Source organism: Bos indicus x Bos taurus, chromosome 6 (assembly GCF_003369695.1).
Source record: "Bos indicus x Bos taurus breed Angus x Brahman F1 hybrid chromosome 6, Bos_hybrid_MaternalHap_v2.0, whole genome shotgun sequence".
NCBI lineage: Eukaryota > Metazoa > Chordata > Mammalia > Artiodactyla > Bovidae > Bos > Bos indicus x Bos taurus.
Genome location: NC_040081.1, coordinates 94706171 through 94730749, shown reverse-complemented (window position 1 = coordinate 94730749; position 24579 = coordinate 94706171). Strand labels below are relative to the sequence as shown.

Here is a 24579-nt window from a genome sequence, read left to right as displayed (position 1 = left end):
ATACAGCACCATTGATAAAACATCTAGGTTAAAGATGAAAAGTTTCTCCACCATGAGGGTCACCCAGAGAAGTTCACAGTGTTACATGGAGAAGAGAAGAGGGAGGAGGGAGTTAGAGGTGACCCAAATGAGATGAGGTGGAATCAATAGAGGAGAAAGCGGGCTAACCAGTAATCACTTCCTTATGTGCACTACACAACTGGACCACTCAGAGATGTTCACGGAGTTATACAGAGAAGAGAAGAGGGAGGAAGGAGACAGAGGTGGCCAGGAGGATAAAAGGAGGTAATGAAAAGGAGAAAGACAGATCCAGCCAGTAATCAGTTCCCTAAGTGTTCTCCACCATCTGGAACACACAGAAATTCACAGAGTTGGGTAGAGTAGAGAAGGGTTAGGGAGGAGACACAGGCGACCTGGTGGAAAAAAAGGAGAGTCTGAAGGGGGAGAGAGCAGTCAAGCCAGTAATCTCGCTCCCTAGTAAAAAATGGGTACTGAAGATTGGGTTCTTAAAGGTACAAAATTGGTAACAAATTCCTAAAATCAAAAATTAAAAATCTAGAGTAGAGTTTAGAATTTCAAAAATACAATGTTAAAGAAAAGAAGAAGGAAAAGAAAGAGAGAAAAAGGAAAAAAAAGTCACAAAAATTATAAAGAAAATATAGGCACAAAATTGATAACAAATACCAAAAAGCAAAAGTTTAAAAATCTAGAATTTGGAATTTCAAAAATACAATTTTAAGGAAAAGAAGAAGAAAAAGAAAGAGAAAAAAATAAAAACAAAGTCACAAAAATTATAAAGAAGATATAGGTACAAAATTGATAACAAATACCAAAAAGCATAAATTAAAAATCTAGAGTAGAGTTTGGAATTTCAGGAATACAATGTTAAAGAAAAGATGAAGAGAAAGAAAGAGAGAAAAAAAAGTCACAAAAGTTATAAAAAATATATAGGTACAAAATTGATAACAAATACCAAAAAGCTAAAATTAAAAATCTAGAGCAGAGTTTGGAATTTCAAAAATACAATGTTAAAGAAAAGAAGAAAAGAAAAAAAACAAGGTCACAGAAGTTATAAAAATTATATATATGAAGTTTGCTTTTTTTAAAAAAGGGTCTTTTTTCTTTTGCAAAGTAATAGTAGGTTATAAAAGTGAAAATTAAAGGAGTAATAGAGGACTTAAAAAAATTTTTTTAATTAAAAAAAAAAGAAAGAAACAATGATTGTAAAAATAGTAAAAAAAATATATAGGACTTTCTCTGATGTTGTTGTGGGTATTGTGGGTTCAGTTCATTTTCGGCTAGTTCCTTGGTTCGGCTTATATTTCTCAAGATCTATAGGCCCCTTCCTATGTCAGTACTAACCACGGGGTTTTAATCTATTGCCTGTCACTTCCAAGGCGGTTCCCTCTGTTATAGCTTCTTCTGTTTGCTCGTCTCTTCAGTGTCTGATTTCTGCCCTGATACAAAGGGGGTGGTGGTGGACACCTTTTTTTTTTTTTTTTAAGACTCACTTGTTCAATCGTGCTGTGGGGAGGGAGGGACGCTGCAAATAAATAAGACTGGTGTGTGCTCGCAGTGCCTCAGCCACACTGGGCCTGCCCCCGCTCATGGCGCGTGTAGCCTCCCTGCCCCCACTGCTCAGGCTCTAGGTTGCTCCTCCGGGAACCATCCGCAGCTGGCCCTGGGCTGCTTGCGCCTCCCAGGTCTAAGCCACTTAGGTTCAGGCACTCGGGTAGTCCTCAGAGGCACAGCCTCGGTTGGGCCTGCGTTTTGTGCCCTTCCCAGGTCCGAGCAGCTCAGACAAGAAAGACAAGACATATACTTGTCTTTCAATGATGGCGAGCGCGGTTGCTGCGACTTATCACCTCCCCGCCACTCGGTTATCTGGATGTACAACTGGCGCACCTTCTCAGGCAGATGTTGACTGTCCAGAACCCCAAGAAGTTTTAGTTAGCAAAAAAGCCTGCTTACAGTTTTGTAGATAATGTCTCTTTGGGGCTGCAATTGCCCCCTTCCGGCTCTGGCTGCCTGTCACTGGAGGGGTACATTCTGCAGCCAGCTATCTCTGTACAGTCCTTTGTTCCGTGCACGGGCCTGGCGGTGTCTTAGGTTAGGGCTGGCTTTTCGCATGGTAGATATCCCACAGTCTGGTTTGCCAGCCCAAATTATTTCACTCAGGTAGCGCTCGGGGTATTCAGGCCAGATCCTTACTCTAAGTGATTCAGCCCGCACTGTGCCTCCCTGCCCAGCCCCCGCTTGCTAGTGGTGGGTGCAGGTGTCTGCGCTGCTTCTCTGCTGGGGGAGTTACCGTAGGGCTCATAATCTGTGGGTTTTAATTGTTTATGTATTTTTCCTCCCTGTTATGTTGCCCTCAGTGCTTCCAAAGCTCAGCACAGACTCAGCAGTGAGAATGTTTCCTGGTGTTTGGAAACCTCTCTTTAAGACTCCCTTCCCAGGACGGAACTCCGTCCCTCCCTCTTTTGTCTCTTTTTTTGTCTTTTATATTTTTTCCTACCTCCTTTCGAAGACAATGGGTTGCTTTTCTGGGTGCCTGATGTCCTCTGCTGGCATTCAGAAGTTGTTTTGTGGAATTTACTCGGCGTTTAAATGTTCTTTTGATGAATTTGTTGGGGAGAAAGTGTTCTCCCCGTCCTATTCCTCCACCATCTTAGCTCCTCCCCTCTTGCCTAACTTCTATGGCTAGGATTTTCAATACTATGTTTAAGAGAAGTAGTGAGAGCGGGCATCCCTATTTTATACCTCATCGTAGAAAAAAGTTTTCAACTTTCACCATGAGTATGATGATAACTGTGGGTTTGTCATATATTGCCTTTATTATGTTGAGGTATATTCCCTCTGTACTCACATTGTTGAAGGCTTTTTATTATTATAACTGGATGCTGGATTTTCTCAAAAGTTTCTCCTGCATCAATTGGTATTATCATATGATTTTTATCCTTCATTTTATTAACATGACATATCACAGTAATTTATCTGCAGATGTTAAACAATCCTTGCATCCCTGAAACAAATCTCACTTGATCATGGCATATGATCCTTTTAATACATCATTAAATTTGGTTTATTAACATTTTGGTGAGAGATACTGGCCTATAATTTTGTTTTTGTGTGCTTTGTTGGCCTTCTAAAGTGAATTTGGAAGCATTCTCTCCTCTTCATTTTTTTAGAAGAGTTTGAGAATCTCGGAAGTCTTTGAAAGTTTGGTAGAATTCAACAGTGAAGCAACCTGGTCCTGGACTTTCATTTCGGCGTAGATTTTTGATCACTGTTTCAATCACTCTACTAATAATTAGTCTATTTAGACTTTGTTTCTTCATGATTAAGTCTTGGAAGATTGTATGTTCCTAGGAATTTATCCATTTCTTCTACTTGTCCAATTGGTTAGTGTATAATTATTCATTGTAGTCTATTATAATACTTTGTATCTTTTGCACACATTGGTGGGAAATGATGCTTGGAATCATTTCCAGATGGTTGGAAAAGATGCTTGAAATGATTTAAATCTTCTTAAATTGATTGAGACTTGTGGAGCTTAACATATGAGCCTTCCTAGAGAATGTTCTGTGTACCTTTGAGAAAAATGTATTCTCCTTTTGGGGGATGGAATATTCTTTATGTGTCTATTAAATTTATCTTGTCCAATGTGACATTGACAATGCCTTATTAACTTCCTGTTTGGATGATATATCCATTAACATAACTAGGGTGCTAAAGTTCTCTATTACTATATTGCTGTCAGTTTCTCCCTTTAGGTCTACTAATACTTGCTTGATATATTTAGCTGCTCCTATGTTGAGTGAATCAGTTCAGTTAAGTTGCTCAGTTGTGTCTAATTCTTTGTGACTCTGGACTGTAGCACATCAGGCTTCCCTGTCCATTACCAACTCCCAAGGCCTGTTCAAATTCATATCCATTGAATTGGTGATGTGATCCAATGATCTCATCCTCTGTCGTCCCGTTCTCCTCTTGCCTTCAATCTTTCCCAGCATCAGGGTCTTTTCCAATGAGTCAGTTCTTCACATCAGGTGGTCAAAGTATTGGAGTTTCAACTTCAGGATCAGTCTTTCCAATGAATATTCAGGACTGATTTCCTTTAGGATGGACTGTTGGATTTCCTTGCAGTCAAAGGGACTCTCAAGAGTCTTCTCCAACACCACAGTTCAAAAGCATCAATTCTTTGACGCTCAGCTTTCCTTATAGCCCAACTCTCACATCTATACATGACTACTGCAAAAAGCATAGATTTAACTAGACAGACCTTTGTCAGCAAAGTAATGTCTCTGTGTTTTAATATGCTGTCTAGGTTGGTCATAGCTTTTCTTCCAAGGACCAAGCGTCTTAATTTTGTGGCTGCAGTCTCCATCTGCAGTGATTTAGTAGACCAAAGAAATTAAGTCTCTCACTGTTTCCCCTGTTTCCCCATCTATTTGCCATGAAGTGAAGGGACCAGATGCCATGATCTTAGTTTTCTGAACGTTGAGTTTTAGGCCAACTTTTTCAACCTCTTCTTTTAAGAGGCTCTTTAGTTCTTCTTCACTTTCTGCCATAAGGGTGGTATCATCTGCATATTGATTCCACCTTGTGCTTCACCCAGCTCGGCATTTTGCATGATGTGCTCTGCATATAAGTTAAATAAGCAGAGTGACAATATATAGCCTTAACATACTCCTTTCCCAATTTGGAACCAGTCTGTTGTTTCATATCCAGTTCTAATTGTTGCTTCTTGACCTGCATACAGATTTCTCAGGAGGCAGGTAAGGTGATCTGGTACTCCCATCTCTTGAAGAATTTTCCACAGTTTCTTGTCATCCACACAGTCAAAGGCTTTGGCGTAGTCAATAAAGCAAAGTAGATGTTTTTTGGAAGTCTCTTGCTTTTTCAGTGATCCAACAGATGTTGGCAATCTGATCCCTGGTTCCTCTGCCTTTTCTAAATCAAGCTTGAAAATCTGGAAGTTCATGGTTCACATACTACTGATGCTTGGCTTGGAGAATCTTGAGCATTACTTTGCTAGCATGTGAGATAAGTGCAATTGTGTGGTAGTTTGAGCATTCTTTGGCATTGCCTATCTTTGGAATTGGAATGAAAACTGACCTTTTCCAGTCCTGTAGCCACTCTTGAGTTTTCAAAATTTGCTGGTATACTGAGTGAAGCACTTTCACAGCATCATCTTTGGGGATTTGAAATAGCTCATCTGGAATTCCATCATCTCCACTAGCTTTATTCATAGTGATGCTTCCAAGGACTACTTGACTTCACATCCCAGGATGTCTGGCTCTAAGTGAGTGAACGTACCATCGTGGTTATCTGGGTCATGAAGATCTTTTTTGTATAGTTGATCTGTGTATTCTTGCCACCTCTTCTTAATATCTTCTGCTTCTGTTAGTTCCATACCATTTCTGTCCTTTATTGTGCCCATCTTTGCATGAAATGTTCCCTTGGTATCTCTAATTTTCTTGAAGACATCTCTAGTCTTTCCCATTCCATTGTTTTCTTCTATTTCTTTGCATTGATCACTGAGGAAGGCTTTCTTATCTTTCCTTGCTATTTTTTGGAACTCTGCATTCAGATAGGTATATCTTTCCTTTTCTCCTCTGCCTTTAGCTCCTCTTCTTTTCTCAGCTATTTGTAAGGCCTCCTCAGACAATAATTTTGCCTTTTTGTATTTCTTTTCTTGGGGATGGTCTTGATCACTGCCTCCTGTATAATGTCATGAACCTCCATCCATAGTTCTTCAGGGACTCTGTCTATGAGATCTAAACCCTTGAATCTATTTGTCACTTCCACTATATAATCATAAGGGATTTGATTTAGCTCATACCTGAATGGTCTAGTGGTTTTCCCTACTTTCTCAATTTCCAAGGGAAACCATTCAATATCACAGTAATCCAAGTCTATGCCTCAACCAGTAATGCTGAAAAAGCTGAAGTTGAATGATTCTATGAAGACCTACAAGACCTTCTAGAACTAACACCCAAAAAAGATGTCCTTTTCATCAGAGGGGACTAGCATGCTAAAGTAGGAAGTCAAGAGATATCTGGAGTAACAGGCAAATTTGGCCTAGGAGTACAGAATGAAGCAGGGCAAAGGCTAATAGAGTTGTGCCAAAAGAAGGCACTGGTCATAGCAAACACCCTCTTCCAACAACACAAAATATGACTCTACACATGGACATCACCAGATGGTCAATATCGAAATCAGATTGATTATATTCTTTGTGGCCAAAGATGGGGAAGGTCTATATAGTCAGCAAAAACAAAACTTGGAGCTGACTGTGGCTCAGATTATGTTGGGTGAATAAATATTTCCAAATGTTATATCTTCTTGTTGGATTGACCCCTTAATCATTATGTAATGATCATCTTTATCTTTTATTACCGTCTTTGTTTTAAATGGCGACCCACTCCAGTATTCTTGCCTGGAAAATCCCATGGGTGGAGGAGTTTGGCAGGCTACAGTCCATGGGGTCACAAAGAGTCAGACACGACTGAGTTACTTCACTCTCACTTTGTTTTAAAGCCTATTTTGCCTGATGTAAATTTAGCTACCTCAGCCTTCTTTGCTCTCTACCTATATGAAACATCTTTTTTCCATCATTTTACTTTCAGTCTGTGTGTGTGCTTACATCTGAAGTGAGTGTCTTACAGGGAGCAAATACAGGGTCTTATTTTTTATCCATTTGGTCACTTACTTTGATTGGAGAATTAAGCCCATTTACATTTCTCTTAATTGTTTTCTGGCTGTTTTGTAGTTCCTCTCTGTTTATTCTTCTCTTGTTCTCCTCCCTTACAGTTTGATGATCTTCTTTAGTGTTATGCTTAGAACTCATTCTCATTATTTCTTGGTATGTACTGTCCATTTTTCATTTGTATTTACCAAGAGGTTCATACTTAATAGCCTATGTATGTATGTATGCATATACATGTATGTGTATGTTTGTGTGTGTGTATGAGTGTGTGAGTACCATTCTATTTTAAGTTCTTGGCAATTTAAGTTTGAACACATTCTAAAATTGTATATTTTTACTCTTCTCCCATATTTTATGTTTTTGATATCACATATTACAGCTTTTTATTCTATATAACATTATTATAGTTGCAGCTATTTTTATTACTTTTGCCTTTTACCGTTTGTACTAGCTCTATAAGTAATCAATCCCCTACCTTTACTACATAGTTACCTTTACCAGTGAGATATTCATAAACATATGTTTTCTTGATACTAATCAGTGTCCTTATTTTTTACCCTAAGGAAGTCCCCTTAACATTTCTTGCAAGGCCAGTTTAGTGGTAATGAATACCTTTACTTTTTGCTTGTCTGGAAAATATCTCCCTTCAATTCTGAATGATAATCTGACAAGGCAGATTATTCTTCTTTGAAATTTTTTCCTTTCAGCTCATTGAATATGTCACATCACTCCTTTCTGGCTTACAAAGTTTCTGCTGAAAATCTAAGAGTCATTGGGAGATTCTTTTGTATATAACAAGTGTGTGGTTTTTTTTTTTTTTTTCTTACTCTTTTAAGATTCACTCTTGAACTCTGACATTTTAATCATAATGCATCTTGGTGTAAATCTTTCTGGGTTCCTCTTACTTGGAACTCTCTGGGCTTTCTGGATCTGGATTGTATTTCCTTCCCATGTTAGGGAAATTTTCAGCCATTATTTTCTTCAAATAAGTTTTCTACCCCCTTTCTCTCTTTCTTCTGGAATTCCTATAATGTAAATGTTGTTCTGCTTCATGTTGTCTCATAGGTCTCTTAAGATACCTTCACTTTTAAACAATTTTTTTTGCTATTCTGTTTGGATGAGTTCCACTGGCCAGCCTTCCAGGTCCCTGATCCTTTCTGCTAGTTCATCTGGTCTTCTGATGAACGCCTCTAGCATATTTTTCAGCACAGTTATTATATTCTGTAATTCAACTTCAACTTCCATTTGTTACTTTCTTATATTTTCTCTTTGTTGAAGGTCTCATCTTTGTGACCATTACTTTGAACTCTTTCAGTTCAGTTCAGTCGCTCAGTTGTGTCCAACTCTTTGCGACCCCATGAATCGCAGCATGCCAGGCCTCCCTGTCCATCACCAACTCCCGGAGTTCACTCAGACTCACGTCCAGCGAGTCAGTGATGCCATCCAGCCATCTCATCCTCTGTAGTCCCCTTCTCCTCCTGCCCCCAATCCCTCCCAGCATCAGGGTCTTTTCCAATGAGTCAACTCTTTACATGAGGTGGCCAAAGTACTGGAGTTTCAGCTTTAGCATCATTTCTTCCAAAGAAATCCCAGGGATAAGCTAAATTATTTATCTGCATTTAATTTAAGGGTTTTTTTTTCCTGGGATTTTATCTTATTGTTTCATTTGGAACATATTCCTCTGTTTCCTCATTTGTTTGACTCTCCATGTTTGCTTCTATATACTTGGGGGTGGTGGGGAGGACTCCTTCTCTCCTATTTGAAGAAGTGGCCTTGTGTAAGAAATGAACCTTATCATTCAACCTTGCCCTAGTTCTTAGTTGTCTCTTGAACCTTTGTGATTGTTTAAGCAGCCTGATTTATTCTTGATAGGTCCTAGTTATTGAGGGTGTGCCAAGACTTGTTAGCATTCCAGACAGAGAGATCTCAGTTAGAACCTCATTTCAGGCTGATAAGCCAGACCCTCAGGCAGCAGCTTTTAAAGCAGATACACACATGCTGTCTTGTGGAACCTCAAAGATAAACCCTGCTGGCCTCCTGAGCATGTGATCTGGATGTGTCTTCTTGAAGAAAGGTACAAAAATCAGGGGTCCAGGCAGGTGTATCAACTCCTTTCTGGGAGTACTGGCAAGCTGTAGCAAGGCCAAAGTGTTAGTCACTCAGTCGTCTCCGACTCTTTGTGACCCCATGGACTGTAGCCCACCAGGCTCTTCTCTCCATGGAATTCTCCAGGCAAGAATACTGGAATGGCTTGCCATTTCCTTCTCCAGCAAGGCCATAGGAGAGTGGAAAGATGGTTCCTCCAGCCCACATAACCTCAGAGCAACTCAGTAGCCTTTCAGATCAGATCAGATCAGTCACTCAGTCATGTCCGACTCTTTGCGACCCCATGAATCGCAGCATGCCAGGCCTCCCTGTCCATCACCAACTCCCGGAGTTCACTCAGACTCACGTCCAGCGAGTCAGTGATGCCATCCAGCCATCTCATCCTCTGTCGTCCCCTTCTCCTCTTGCCCACAATCCCTCCCAGCATCAGAGTCTTTTCCAATGAGTCAACTCTTCGCATGAGGTGGCCAAAGTATTGGAGTTTCAGCTTTAGTACCATTCCTTCCACAGAAATCCCAGGGCTGATCTCCTTCAGAGTGGACTGGTTGGATCTCCTTGCAGTCCAAGGGACTCTCAAGAGTCTTCTGCAACACCACAGTTCAAAAGCATCAATTCTTCAGTGCTCAGCCTTCTTCACAATCCAACTCTCACATCCATACATGACCACAGGAAAAACCATAGCCTTGACTAGATGAACCTTTGTGGGCAAAGTAATGTCTCTGCTTTTGAATATGCTATCTAGGTTGGTCATAACTTTCCTTCCAAGGAGTAAGCGTCTTTTAATTTCATGGCTGCAATCACCATCTGCAGTGATTTTGGAGCCCAGAAAAAGTCTGACATTGTTTCCACTGTTTCCCCATCTATTTCCCATGAAGTGATGGGACCGGATGCCATGATCCTCGTTTTCTGAATGTTGAGCTTTAAGTCAACTTTTTCACTCTCCACTTTCACTTTCATCAAGATGATTTTTAGTTCCTCTTCACTTTCTGCCAAGGGTGGTGTCAGTAGCCTTTAGATATGTGGAAAACCTGAAGCCTATTGCTCTGGCTGAAGCTCCGGTAGGCCTTTTTCACAGGATGACTGGGGACGTGTTTAAGTCTACTGTCTGTGCAAAGCCTGACAAGAACAGTCTCTCTGATTGTTTTCAGTTCTGCAGGGACCAAAAGTGTACAACCTGATGCCACCAGAGCCAGGTGCTCAACAAGACTTCTCTGTGTGAATTGTGTACCCCACATACTTTAACTGAACAAGAGGAGAGTGGGGCGAGTGTGCTCCTGCTGACTTTAGCAGGTCCGTGATTAAGCATGAAGCTGGGGCACACCCACCAGCTTTTGTGGGACTGCAGGAGAGTCTGGGACCAGGTCACACCCACTGTTGCTAGAAGGATAGACGAAGAACACAGAAATGGCACCCACTGCCACTTCTGTTCCCAGAGAGGGTGCCAATAGGCACCTGCCCCTCCAACAGATGTTGTAAGATTAGCAAATGAATCTCCTTCACATACGGTCTATGTGCTTTTCCAATTTCTGTTTTTATGCTGGGTCCCAGGGTGAGTGACTCTATGTGTGAGTCCTTTAGGGGTGAAATATCTGTACCCTATACCCCAGTGGGCCTCTTTAATATGTCCTGTTTGTTTTCAAAGCCATACCTTTTGGGGGCTCCTCCTATGGTGCAGGTTCCAAGGGTTGGGGTGCTTGATATTGAGCATGAACACCTGGCTCTTCAGAAAGAAACTCTGTGTTTGTAAGACTTCCTCCTGATTGTGGAAGGGTGGAATTTTTGTGAGACATCTCTGCTTCTCCTACTGCCTTGATGTAACCCTTTTAACCTTTGTTGGAGAGGACCATTAAGCTAGTTTTAAGGTCTTTTTTGGACGGAATTGTTCAAAACATAGATGTAGATTTAGTATGTCTGTGGGAGGGGATAAGTCTTCAGGATTTTCCTAAACTGCCATCTTGAACTGGCCCTCAGAAAATGGTTTTAAATTCAATTTGAATACATATATTCTTCATCCCACCCTACCATGTCAAAGAAGAAATGTGAATTTGTCTCAGATTGTTTGTTTTTTATAGATGAAAAGGGAATGATTTAATACCTTATTAACCTTAAGTATTCAGAAACTGACTTTAAATTTATTGCCCCATCTAGGAAATTTATTGGAGAAGGCAATGGCACCCCACTCCAGTACTCTTGCCTGGAGAGTCCCATGGACAGAGGAGCCTGGTAAGCTGCAGTCCATGGGGTCGCTAAGAGTCGGACATGACTGAGCAACTTCACTTTCACTTTTCACTTTCATGCATTGGAGAAGGAAATGGCAACCAACTCCAGTGTTCATGCCTGGAGAATCACAGGGACGGGGGAGCCTGGTAGGTTGCCATCTATGGGGTCGCACAGAGTCAGACACGACTAAAGCGACTTAGCAGCAGCAGCAGCAGGAAATTTCTAGATAGAAAACATTTTTCTAATTACAATCACTTTCTTATTTCCATTTTTAAAATAAGGAGTATTATTTATTAAGTCAGTAACCTCACTTCTCAGCTTTTGGAAAAGATTTATAATTCAGTAAGTTAAATGTATATATAGTAAAATAATATTTATCAGATAAATTAGGTACTCAAACATTATTGTTCAAATAAACACATTTTTCCTACTCTCAGTACTCAGCATGTTCCTTTGCTTAATGAAAATAGTGATAATATAAAATTGGAGAAACTTGAGACAGCCACAATGTGGTGAAAAGTTAAATGTTTTTCCAGCTATATTGAGATATAACTGAATACTAACATTGTGTAAGTTTAAGGTATATAACACGTTGATTTAATATACTTGATATTGCAAAATGATTACCACTACAGTGTTAGCTAACACCTGCATTATATCACATATTTCCACTATATTATAGTGAGAACATTTAAGATCTACTCTCACAGCAACTTGCTAGTATGCAATACAGTATCACAAAATGTAATCACTATACTGTACCTGAGATCCCCAGAACTTGTTCATTAAATTTCAACTTTGATTTCAAAATATTCATTAATTTAATTAAATTTATATTTTAAATTTATTCATTTAATTAAACTTCCATTTTAAAATCATAACTTTAAATGGTCAAAATATATTTTAAGTAGTAAAAAGAATGATTTATAATAAAATCTTTTAATACTAGAAAAATTTTAATAGCAAAAAATTTTTGGTTCTAACATAGCTTATAACCAACCTCTTTTTAGTAGTTCACTGACTGAAACAAAATTTCTAATTTTTTTGAACAAGCGGGGACCTTTCCATTTTACTCCAAAAGGGCAGAAAATATATAAATAAAAGAGATATTCCATGAGAAACAGTTCACCTCCCTAAAGAAATAGCACCTTAGATTCTTTTTTAAAGATGGGATGATTTAAACCTATCAGAAATTATAAATAAGTTAAACCTTATATCCCTTTCCAAAGGATTAATGATACTGGCCTTAGACCCATTTTATGGAATTTGTTTTGTAGAAATCTGTTTTTGGTTTTGGGAATTCACACATCTCTACCTTCTGCCTAGAATATTCTTTACCCAGAGCCTTACCTGGCTAGCCCCTACTCAGCTGTCAGGTCTGAACTTGACTGTATCTCCCTCTTTGCTCAGGCTTCCCTGACCTCACAGCATTTTGATTAGAGGAGCTTCCTGTGGATTCTACAATTCTCTTATTTATTCTTTTTTGTAACCATCTATTTGCTTATCTCTAACCCCTAAACAATGTTAAGTTCCTTGTGGGCAGGAACTGATTATCTTCTTCAGGAATGAACTTTAGGAAAGCATAGTTTTCAAGAATCAATTAATCACATCAGTCACTCTCATGTAGTTGAATATAGCCACAGTACCTGCTATTTCCTGAGAAATCTAGAGGTCAATGCATTCTACGTACTATTCATTCATTAGGCTCTAAAAGCAATGTCATATACTTTGATGAAAAGATTAATTATGCATCAATTTTTTCATGAAAAGTAGCATCTAAAAACTTAAACCATCACTTCAAAGTTGTATTGTTTTAGATTTCTTTTGCCTTAATATCTTGTACCTGAAACCTAAGAAGCCTCAAAGAAATATTATCCCCCTCCTCTCTTGCTATATATTTTGCTAAATAACCAACTCATTTTAAGCCCATGATCCCTATTTTCCAAGAGATGCAAATGGGGAGAAATATCTTAAGTCCATATAAAGCAAAAAAGTTACATGAAAACAACGCCCCCATTCCCTTTTTAAAGTTCCACAGTATTTACACGACATAATCAATTCCAGTTTAGGATTTAAGAAAATATCTGTGTAACATTCTAAAATGAGTGAAATTCAACAAACTGATTTATATTAAATTCCAAGCTTAGGACTCCTAAGTCAACATTCTAACAGTGCTAGCCAGTGAGAGTGCAGGGACAGTGCGGCTTGCCATGGCTGAAGGCAAACCGAGTGCTGTGAGGGATGGCTGCGGGGTCATGTGCTGCCAAGGCCTCAATGTAAACACAGGTGTGTGGGAAGGAGCGCAAGGTCTCTCCCATCGAGCAGCTAAAGAAACACTGGCAGTCACGCTGTGGAGTCTGAATGCTAAACTTTGAAAATAGATCATTTTTGTGAAACTGCTACATCTTAACTCGCATGTTAATACATCCTCAACTTAAAGGGGTCATGAAGAACACTTGAACCTCATATCATTGTTTTACACTGAAAAATTTGAGATGGAAAGCAGATCTTTTTTTTACCCCTGCTGAGCATCTCCCTGCTGAGTAAAGAAGTTTGAAGTTATTACCACCTCATTTGCTGGCATTTAGCAAGGATTCTTTTTATGGTTGCATGGAATTAATGCCACAAGAGGACTTTTCCTGCCAATGTCTGTTAAATGGCATGGCAGTGCTTTACAAAAATATATTAGGACTATGGCATAGAAGACTAATAAATATATCAATAACATTTGTTAATAGGTTTGGGTTTGTGGGGATTTTTTATCTTTGGGGGTTCTGCTTTTTTTAATTTGTTTTTGGCTTTATTTTGGAGTCTTTTTTTGGGGGGTTGGTTTAGTTTTCCCATATATCCATCTGTTGTTATCAAAAATAGTGCTAAAATAGTGTACAATAACCCATAGGGTAGCAAATGGTAATAAATATAGGATTTAAAGGCAGACAGTCTCAGTTCATATTTTAGCTGAACAACCCACTACTGTGAGGCTTGAGCAGATTATGTAAATTCTCAAGTCTCAGGGCTTCCTTTGCAAACTGGACTAATTGTGATATCTCCCAGCAGAGGGTAATTTTCTGCATTATACAGTGCCTCTTAATAATGTCAAATAGCTATTAATGTCATTAGTATCACTATTTAATAATGTCTACTTACTTCATATAGAAGTAACTTTAACTCAATTTCATATTGTTTTCAAATTGTTTGACTATATGAAGTGACTGACTATAAATACAAATAAATAAATTTGTAATTAACTTCTCTGCTAAAATATATTCTCTCTCCCCTACCTTATTTTGTCAATTTTGAGCATTTCTCTTGAGTCAGTCTTCTGCTGGGTGAAAGATGACATTTTGCTAGACTGTTGAAATGCATCCCAAGATTTCATTAATAATATGTCATGCTATCATTCCTAATTCACAAAACCGATAAATGTTAAGGTCAACAAAATATTCTCATGAAATTGAGAAGACTGCCATATCTGCAACTGAATATGAAGAAAATAAAAACAAGTATGAGCCATTAAATGACATCAAGTGACTCAGTAATAATATGTATAACAACAATTACATTTGTCTTAGGTACTTAAAAATATCAATTTCCATTTGAGGTGATATCTACATGAAATGAACACAATGTTCTTAATGACAAAATGAATTTCATTTATTAAAACATTGTCCTAAACTGTGTTCTAGAAGCCAATACATTCGGGCATGACAAATGAAAGAGAGAAGGAGAAAAAGGCAGATGAAGAATCCATTCGTTCATTGTTTACTCACTTATTTAACAAATGGTATCTATGTGATAAAAATTTTATATACATCAGCTTCAACTTGTGCATAGTTTTGTTATTTACCAAGCATTTTTACATAGATTTTCTTATTTGATCTTCATAATCTATTCAAGAGATGAGGGAAGTGAACATATAGCATGTCCAATGTGACAGAGGCATATGGTTGGTTTTCCTAAATACTGGCTAGGGCTCTTTTCACTACATGGTACTGGAAGATCATTATTCATTATGCAGAGGAGAGGCTAAGCCTGAGAAATCTTATGACCACAGAAAGAACACAGAAGAATTCTTTCAATATGGAGACTTTCCTGGTATTCCTAGCATTCTTAAGTAATTTTACTAAATCAAGTGATATACCTAGGTATTTTCCTTCTTTCTATCTTCCATTTTTTACTAAGGCAAAATAAAAAGTAAGTGTAAAGGAAGTTATAATTGGGGACATATCTTGAGAGTCCCTTGGACTGGATGGAGATTAAACCAGTCGATCCTAAGGGAAATCAACCCTGAATATTCATTGGAAGGACTGATGCTGAAGCTGGAGCTTCAGTAATTTGGCCACCTGATGCAAAGAACTGACTCACTGGAAAAGATCCAGATGCTGAGAATGATTGAGGGCAGGAAGAGAAGGGGACAACAGAGGATAAGATAGTTAGATAGCATCAATGACTCAATGGGCATTTGAACAAACTCTGGGAGATAGTGAAGGACAGGGAAGCCTGGCATGCTGCAGTTCATGGGGTCACAAAGAGTCAGAAATGACTTAGCAACAAATAAAATTGGATGAATTTTAAAAATAGAACCACATATAAAAATGAAAAGAAGTACATATTACACAAAAAGTCTTAAGTAATTGATGGGACTGAGTATCAAATTTGGCCCTGAGTATCTTATCAACCAAACTAAAAATGAACACATGAAAAATTATATAATTCTCATTAGCAGAAACAAACAGGGGCACTTATTTCTTGCAGATAAATAAGTCATTTTTCCAGTCATTAAACATTTTAAATAGTTATTTTTTTCTTTATTTTTATTTATTTATTTGGCTGCAATGGGTCTTAGTTTTCGCCCACAGGATCTTCAGTCTTTGTTGTGACATGCTACGTCTTCAATCTTTAGCTGCAGTATGCAAACTCTTAGTTGTGGTATGTGGGATCTAGCTCCCTGACCAGGGATTGAACCTGGGCCACCGGCATTGGGAATGCGGAGTCTTAGCCACTGGACCACCAGGGAAGTCTCTCTGTCGTTAAAATTTAAAAGAAACTTCTCTCTTCCTTTCTTCAACTGGAGACCCACAGATAATATATTAAATAATGTCCTTTCCTAACAGCCTAACCCAACATCCTCCTATGTATTGCTATTGTTAATACTGTTATTATTAATATTAAATGAATAATAATGCATAATTTTATGTTTTCATATAAATACCTTTTGAATTAAGTACTGATATTATCCCCACTTAATGGATGAGAAAACATCTGTATAAATGAGAAAACTTAGTAGCTTGCCCGAGGTCACATAAATAGTAAATTCTCATGCATTTTATCATCAAGACTTCTGCACATCTTGTTACTCCAAATCCCATGTTCTACTTCAGACAAAAAGACACCACCTCATTGGCAGTCAGTTCTGTGGTCACAGCCTGAAAACCTAGTTCTCAAAGCCAGCAAGCATCCATCACCTGGAGGGCTTGTGAAAAACACAAATCACAGGGCCCGAGCTCCATCAGAGATCATGATTTAGTAGACCTGAGATGCAGACAGAGAATTTACATTTCTAACAAATTTCCACATGATGCTGATGTTGCTGGTCAGAGATTACAGATTGAGAACTACTGGCCTGTAATTTTGAAAGCTTCCAAATATATATCACACTTAATAGGGTATTTTGCTGAATGCTTTTTATTAGTCATCCAAATTTATTTGGCAATGTAGGTCCAGTCACTGAGATAAAGAATAATGAAAGAGGACCCAGGTGGTATCTAGAAATAACACCACTTTCTTTTTTTTTTTTCCAATTAAGTTATTTTTCTATTGTGGTAAAATAAATATAACACAAATATGCTATTTTAACAATATTTAAGAACACAATTTAGTGGCATTAATTATTCACAATTTTCTGTACCATTATCACTATTTCTAAAACTTTCCATTATCCCAAACAGAAACTCTGTACCCATCAAACAATAACTTTCCATTACCCCTCTCTCCAGCTCCTGATGAAAATTAATCTACTATCTCTCTTTATATATTTCCTATAATATTGTCCTTTTGTGCCTGGCTTGCTCTAAGATTCATCCATATTGTATTAATAATATGTATGAGAACTTCATTCCTTGTAAAGGCTGGATATTAGTCTACTGTAATTAACATCCTTTTCTAAACCACATTTGCCAATGAGTTTTCTAAAGCTAACAAACCAATGTTCACTTTGGTTCTCACTATCTTCTTTTATTTAAGGTATCTACAGTGGTCACATTTCTTTTGGTCAATCTCATTTCATAGTGAAAAATTTGGATTACATATAAGGACAAAAAACAAACAAACAAAGCACATGTAACACCACACCTATGTGGTACCAACTTCTTCTTCCTGTAAGTTGACTCTCATCCCCACTTGCATCATCGCACTTGGCATTAAAATCTACATTATTTAGTCTCTACTACATGTTCCTGTGTTGGAGAGCACATGAAAGGAAAATATTCTCCCACATTTAACAAGAGGGATGCAGGTGTAAAGGTGCAGGTTTAGACGCCTGCCAAACTGAGACAAGGCAAAAAACTGGGGAATTTTCTGGGAAGAGATTCAGGAGGCAGCCGACTTTATGAGAAAAGCAGAATAGTGAAAGCTGGAGAGCGAGAGGCAGATTAGTCTGGAGAGGAAACCAAAAGCAAAATGAAGATCAGAACAAAGGAAAAAAATGAAAGAAACAAGGTCTACATTTTAGGAAGTGCTTAAGACATATGTGCCACCAAGGCATCGACCTAGAATGGCTTTAGCAGCTCTGCTCCAATCAACCGTCAATATCCCCAAATCCGGCTGGGGTTGGCTAGAGGAGAGACAGGGGCCCTGACTGATAGCGTCTGCCAGCATCCATGGTATAAAGGCATAAATACAACCACCTTGGCCAATTTCGGGCTACCAACTGATGGCCTATCTGGGAAGGGAAGTGCCCAGGGGTCTTGCTAGTTCGCGAAAGCTAGCTCCAACACATCCGTGTCTCAAATCCACACATGAAAACACAACCTAAGAGAAAATCAGTGGACCTGCTATTCAAATACAGCTTCGGGACAACAGCTCTACAGGCTTATCCGCAGCCCTCTGCTAGAATTTTGACCCCAAAATCTTCCTTGTAAAAGATGGAGAACCATCTCTTCTCTGTAACTGAGGGACAGGCATAGGATTGCCTTCCTTCAAGCTTCTAAACAAAACCTTAGCATGCAGATATTTCCTCCTTTTGTGCTGATACATGTATCTAGCTGCTCTCATTGTACAGATATCCTGCAGTGCACAGGTCTGAGGTAATGCAAGACTGCAGCAGCCTGGGGTGAGAGAGCATTTGATGGGGTAGTAATAATGACCTGCAGTCAGCTTCAGGGGTGAAAACAGAATTCAAGGCTGAGGGATGACAAATACTGTCTTTAGCTGACTCTGTGATTTGGAGTGGGCTGGTGAGGGGGATAAGCCTCTCTACCACAGTTAGCCTCAAGGGCACGAGAAGGAAAACAATTGCCCAGGAGCAGAAGGCCTCCATGAGGGGACTTCCCAGATAAGAATCCACCTTACAACTGAACCTTACAAAGGTTCAATCCCTGGTCAAGGAACTAAGATCCCACATGCCGTGGGGCAACTAAGCCTATGCCTCCTCAACTATTGAGCCTGCACAGCTCAACTAGAGAGAAGCTCACTCACCACAAAGACCTGACACAGTCAAAAATAAAAATAAATTTAAAAAAAGAAGAAGGTCCCCATAACCACTTACCAGAGTTCCAGTGCTGGTCAACACTTCATAAGCAGGACCATACCTCCAAACTGAACCTTCAGGTTAAATATTTTGAAGTATAGCTCTAAATATTTTGTACCTATTTTTTATTTTTATACATATTTATTTTAAAAATACTCAAAAGGAATTGTTGCATGTTTCCTTGCTTCAGACATTGATAAGCAATTCACAAGTTTTAAAACCTGCAATTACTTGGTTCCTTTTGTTTGAAAGAACAGAACAATGGTGAATGGAATTGTTTCCTTAATTTCTCTTTCTGTTTTCTCATTATTAGTGTATAGGAATGCAAGGGATTTCTGTGTGTTGATTTTATATCCTGCAACTTTACTATAGTCATTGATTATTTCTAGTAATTTTCTGGTGGAATCTTTAGGGTTTTCCATGTAGAGGATCATGTCATCTGCAAATAGTGAGAGTTTTACTTCTTCTTTTCCTATTTGGATTCCTTTTATTTCTTTTTCTGCTCTGATTGCTGTGGCCAAAACTTCCAAAACTATGTTGAATAGTAATGGTGAAAGTGGGCAGCCTTGTCTTGTTCCTGACTTTAGAGGAAATGCTTTCAATTTTTCCCCATTGAGGATAATGTTTGCTGTGGGTTTGTCATATATAGCTTTTATTATGTTGAGGTATGTTCCTTCTATTCCTTCTTTCTGGAGAGTTTTTATCATAAATGGATGTTGAATTTTGTCAAAGGCTTTCTGTGCATCTATTGAGATAATCATATGGTTTTTATTTTTCAATTTGTTAATGTGGTGTATTACATTGATTGATTTGCGGATACTGAAGAATCCTTGCATCCCTGGGATAAAGCCCACTTGGCCATGGTGTATGATCTTTTTAATGTGTTCTCCTAGACAAGAACATAGGCAAAACACTCTCCGACATACATCACAGCAGGATCCTCTATGACCCACCTCCCAGAATATTGGAAATAAAAGCAAAAATAAACAAATGGGACCTAATTAACCTTAAAAGCTTCTGCACATCAAAGGAAACTATTAGCAAGGTGAAAAGACAGCCTTCAGAATGGGAGAAAATAATAGCAAATGAAACAACCAACAAACAACTAATCTCAAAAATATACAAGCAACTCCTACAGCTCAACTCCAGAAAAATAAACGACCCAATCAAAAAATGGGCCAAAGACCTAAATAGACATTTCTCCAAAGAAGACATACAGATGGCTAACAAACACATGAAAAGATGCTCAACATCACTCATTATCAGAGAAATGCAAATCAAAACCACTATGAGGTACCATTTCACACCAGTCAGAATGGCTGCCATCCAAAAGTCTACAAATAATAAATGCTGGAGAGGGTATGGGGAAAAGGGAACCCTCTTACACTGTTGGTGGGAATGCAAACTAGTACAGCCACTATGGAGAACAGTGTGGAGATTCCTTTAAAAACTGGAAATAGAACTGCCTTATGATCCAGCAATCCCACTGCTGGGCATACACACTGAGGAAACCAGAAGGGAAAGAGACACGTGTACCCCAATGTTCATCGCAGCACTGTTTATAATAGCCAGGACATGGAAGCAACCTAGATGTCCATCAGCAGATGAATGGATAAGAAAGCTGTGGTACATATACACAATGGAGTATTACTCAGCCATTAAAAAGAATACATTTGAATCAGTTCTAATGAGGTGGATGAAACTGGAGCCTATTATACAGAGTGAAGTAAGCCAGAAGGAAAAACATAAATACAGTATACTAATGCATATATATGGAATTTAGAAAGATGGTAACAATAACCTGGTGTACGAGACAGCAAAAGAGACACAGATGTATAGAACAGTCTTATGGACTCTGTGGGAGAGGGAGAGGGTGGGAAGATTTGGCAGAATGGCATTGAAACATGTAAAATATCATGTAAGAAACGAGTTGCCAGTCCAGGTTCGATGCACGATACTGGATGCTTGGGGCTAGTGCACTGGGACGACCCAGAGGGATGGTATGGGGAGGGAGGAGGGAGGAGGGTTCAGGATGGGGAACACATGTATACCTGTGGCGGATTCATTTTGATATTTGGCAAAACTAATACAATTATGTTAAGTTTAAAAATAAAATAAGATTAGAAAAAAAAAAAAAAGAAAGAACAGAACAATGAATATCTTGGTGGTATTCCACGACTTACACTTGTTATCCTTTTTGCAGAAAGAGTCTAGAAAGATATTGGCTCAAAAGGGCACTAATTTATACTTTGTGCCATCTTTTAAAATATTTAAGTCGATGACATTTGGGTCTGCAATTTTTGTTGTTGTCATTCAGTCACTCAGTAGTGTCTGACTCTTTGCAACCCCCTAGACTGCAAGGAGATCCAACCAGTCCATTCTGAAGGAGATCAGTCCTGGGTGTTCTTTGGAAGGAATGATGCCAAAGCTGAAACTCCAGTACTTTGGCCACCTCATGCGAAGAGTTGACTCATTGGAAAAGACTCTGATGCTGGGAGGGATTGGGGGCAAGAGGAGAAGGGGACGACAGAGGATGAGATGGCTGCATGGCATCACTGACTCAATGGACGTGGGTCTCAGTGAACTCCAGGAGTTGGTGATGGACAGGGAGGCCTGGCGTGCTGCGATTCATGGGGTCGCAAAGAGTCGGACATGACTGAGTGACTGATCTGATCTGATCTGATCTGAGACCGCAGTGTGCCAGGCTTCCCTGTCCTTTACCATCTCCCAGAGTTCACTCAAACGCATGTCCATTGAGCTAGTGATGCCATCCAACCATCTCGTCTTCTGTCGTCTCCTTCTCCTCCTACCTTCAATCTTTCCCAGCATCAGGGTCTTTTCTGATGAGTTGGCTCTTCGCATCAGGTGGCCAAAGTGTTGGCGCTTCAGCTTCAGCATCAGTCCTTCTAATGAATATTCATGATGTCACAAAAAAACAGATTTTTTTTCCTTTGATTATTAGCTCATAGTTAGATCATCATCCAGTCTCACCACTTCATGGAAAACAGATGGGGAAAAAATGGAAACAGTGACAAGCTTTATTTTCTTGGGTTCCAAAATCACTGAAAATTGTGACTGCAGCCCTGAAATTAAAAGACGCTTGCTCTTTGGAAGAAAAGCTGTGACAAACCTAGACAGCATATTAAAAAGCAGAGACATCACTTTGTCGACAAAGGTCCATATATGCAAAGCTATAGTTTTTTCAGTAGTCATTTATGGATGTGAGAGTTGGACCATAAAGAAAGCTGAGCACCAAAGAATTGCTCAAACTGTGGTGCTGGAGAAGCCTCTTGAGAGTCCCTTGGGCAGCAAGGAGATCAAACCAGTCAATCCTAAAGGAAATCAACCCTGAAGATTCATTGGAAGGACTGATGCTGAAGCTGAAGCTTCAACACTTTATCCACCTGATGTAAAGAGCCAACTCATTGGAAAAGACCTTGATGCTGGGAAAGATTGAGGGCAGGGGGAGAAGAAGGCAACAGAGGATGAGATGGTTGGATGGCATTATTGACTCAATGGACATGAGTTTGAGCAAACTCTGGGAGACAGTGAAGGACAGAGAAGCCTGGTGTGCAGCAGTCCATGGGGCTGTCAGAATCAAACACGACTGAGTGACTGAACAACAACATAGTTAACCTATTAGGAAATTATTTGAGTTTTTTAAGGTACCCTGAATTATTTTCAGGTATCTTCATTGAAATTAAAAAACTGCAGCTGGGGCCCTCAAAACCTGTAGATTCTGTGCTTCTCTCAACCTGTGAGAGGATCTGTGTTTTCCCAGAAATTACGGCCACTGAATGAAAGAGAAGTTTACATTCGTCTGCATGTGAAATACAGCTTGAGTTGCTGGGCTGCAATCCTCAGGGCTGTGAATGTTAATCAATCAAAGTGTTTATTCATTAGGCACTCCTTTTTTGTTTTCTTTGGGACTGCATGATTCAGAAGCCTTGCTCAAGTAGGTCCAAGAAAAGAACAGTCTACAGAGGGTTAACACATGAAGGAAAAACTCCAAAATGTATCGGAAGGCTGCAATTTGTTAGTCTGTGCCTTGGTTTGGTTTGTTTTTTCTTTCTGTGTCACTCCATGGCTTCCCTTGGTTTCCTTCTCTTTCACTCTCCCAAGGGAGGGAGAGGGATCTTTTTTAATTTCCTCATAATATAACAACAGTTTTTAGAATGTGGAAGAGATGGAAGGGTGGTGATTTATATATATAGAAAATTGAAGCATTTGGTTCCCAGGCTCCAGTCCTGAAGAATGATCTCAAGTTGCTCTCAGGATCTGTGGGACAAATTCAAAAAATCCCAAAAAGGGATCTTTGCCTCTGAGACTCTCTATCACTTCGTTCCTAATACAGGAATCTGCGTCCCTCCCTGTTTCTCCTTTTACAGGGATCACTTCGTGGGAAATAGATGGAGAAACAGTGGAAACAGTGTCAGACTTTATTTTCGGGGGCTCCAAAATCACTGCAGATGGTGACTACAGCCATGAAATTAAAAGACGCTTACTCCTTGGAAGGAAAGTTATGTCCAACTTAGATAGCATATTCAAAAGCAGAGACATTATTATGCCAACAAAGGTCCGTCTAGTCAAGGCTATGGTTTTTCCTGTGGTCATGTATGGATGTGAGAGTTGGACTGTGAAGAAGGCTGAGCACTGAAGAATTGATGCTTTTGAACTGTGGTGTTGGAGAAGACTCTTGAGAGTCCCTTGGACTGCAAGGAGATCCAACCAGTCCATTCTGAAGGAGATCAGCCCTGGGATTTCTGTGGAAGGAATGATGCTAAAGCTGAAACTCCAGTACTTTGGCCACCTCATGCGAAGAGTTGACTCATTGGAAAAGACTCTAATGCTGGGAGGGATTGGGGGCAGGAGGAGAAGGGGATACCAGAGGATGAGATGGCTGGATGGCATCACTGACTCGATGGACGTGAGTCTGAGTGAACTCTGGGAGTTGGTGATGGACAGGGAGGCCTGGTGTGCTGCGATTCATGGGGTCGCAAAGAGTCAGACACGACTGAGTGACTGAACTGAACTGAACTGATGACCTCCTAATGTCACCACTCAGAGAAGGCAATGGCACCCCACTCCAATACTCTTGCCTGGAAAATCCCATGGACCGAGGGGCCTGGTGGGCTGCAGTCTATGGGGTCGCTAGGAGTCAGGCACGACTGAGCGACTTCACTTTCACTTTTCACTTTCATGCATTGGAGAAGGAAATGGCAACCCACTCCAGTGTTCTTGCCTGGAGAATCCCCGGGACGGGGGAGCTTGGTGGGCTGCCGTCTATGGGGTTGCACAAAGTCGGATACGACTGAAGCGACGCAGCAGCAGCAGCAGCAGCAGCGTCACCACTCTCCTCCTGTCAGCTTAGTCAGTACCTCTCACATTTTTGTTACCTAAATTAGAGTATTCTATAAAACAGAAATGTCAAATTCTATCTTTATCTATTCTTGACTTCTGCCTGGTAGAAAATAAGGTCCAATACATCCAATGGGAAAAACCCTGATACTGGGAAAGACTGAGGGCAGGAGAAGGGGGCGACAGATGATGAGATGGTTGGGTAGTATCATCAACTCAATGGACATGAGTTTGAACAAACTCTGGGAAGCAGTGGAAGACAGAGGAACCTGGAGGGCTACAGTCCATGGGGCTGCAAAGAATCAGACATGACTTAGCAACTAAACAACATATAATGCATGGTATTTAATAAAATAACCCAGATCATTTAAGTCACACACACACCCAAGAACTGTCATTTTTATTGCACTACCAATTGCAAATAAAATTTGATCAATAC

General features: G+C 39.5%; 1 protein-coding gene and 1 non-coding gene across 3 annotated transcripts in view; both read right to left on the bottom strand.

The window, feature by feature from the left end:
• The window catches only part of CFAP299 (cilia and flagella associated protein 299), a 714944-nt gene that overhangs the window by 576111 nt on the left and 114254 nt on the right, over nucleotides 1-24579 (bottom strand). The window lies entirely within an intron of this gene.
• Nucleotides 15980-16052, bottom strand: TRNAG-CCC. Its single transcript has one exon. It is a non-coding gene; the product is annotated as a tRNA-Gly (tRNA).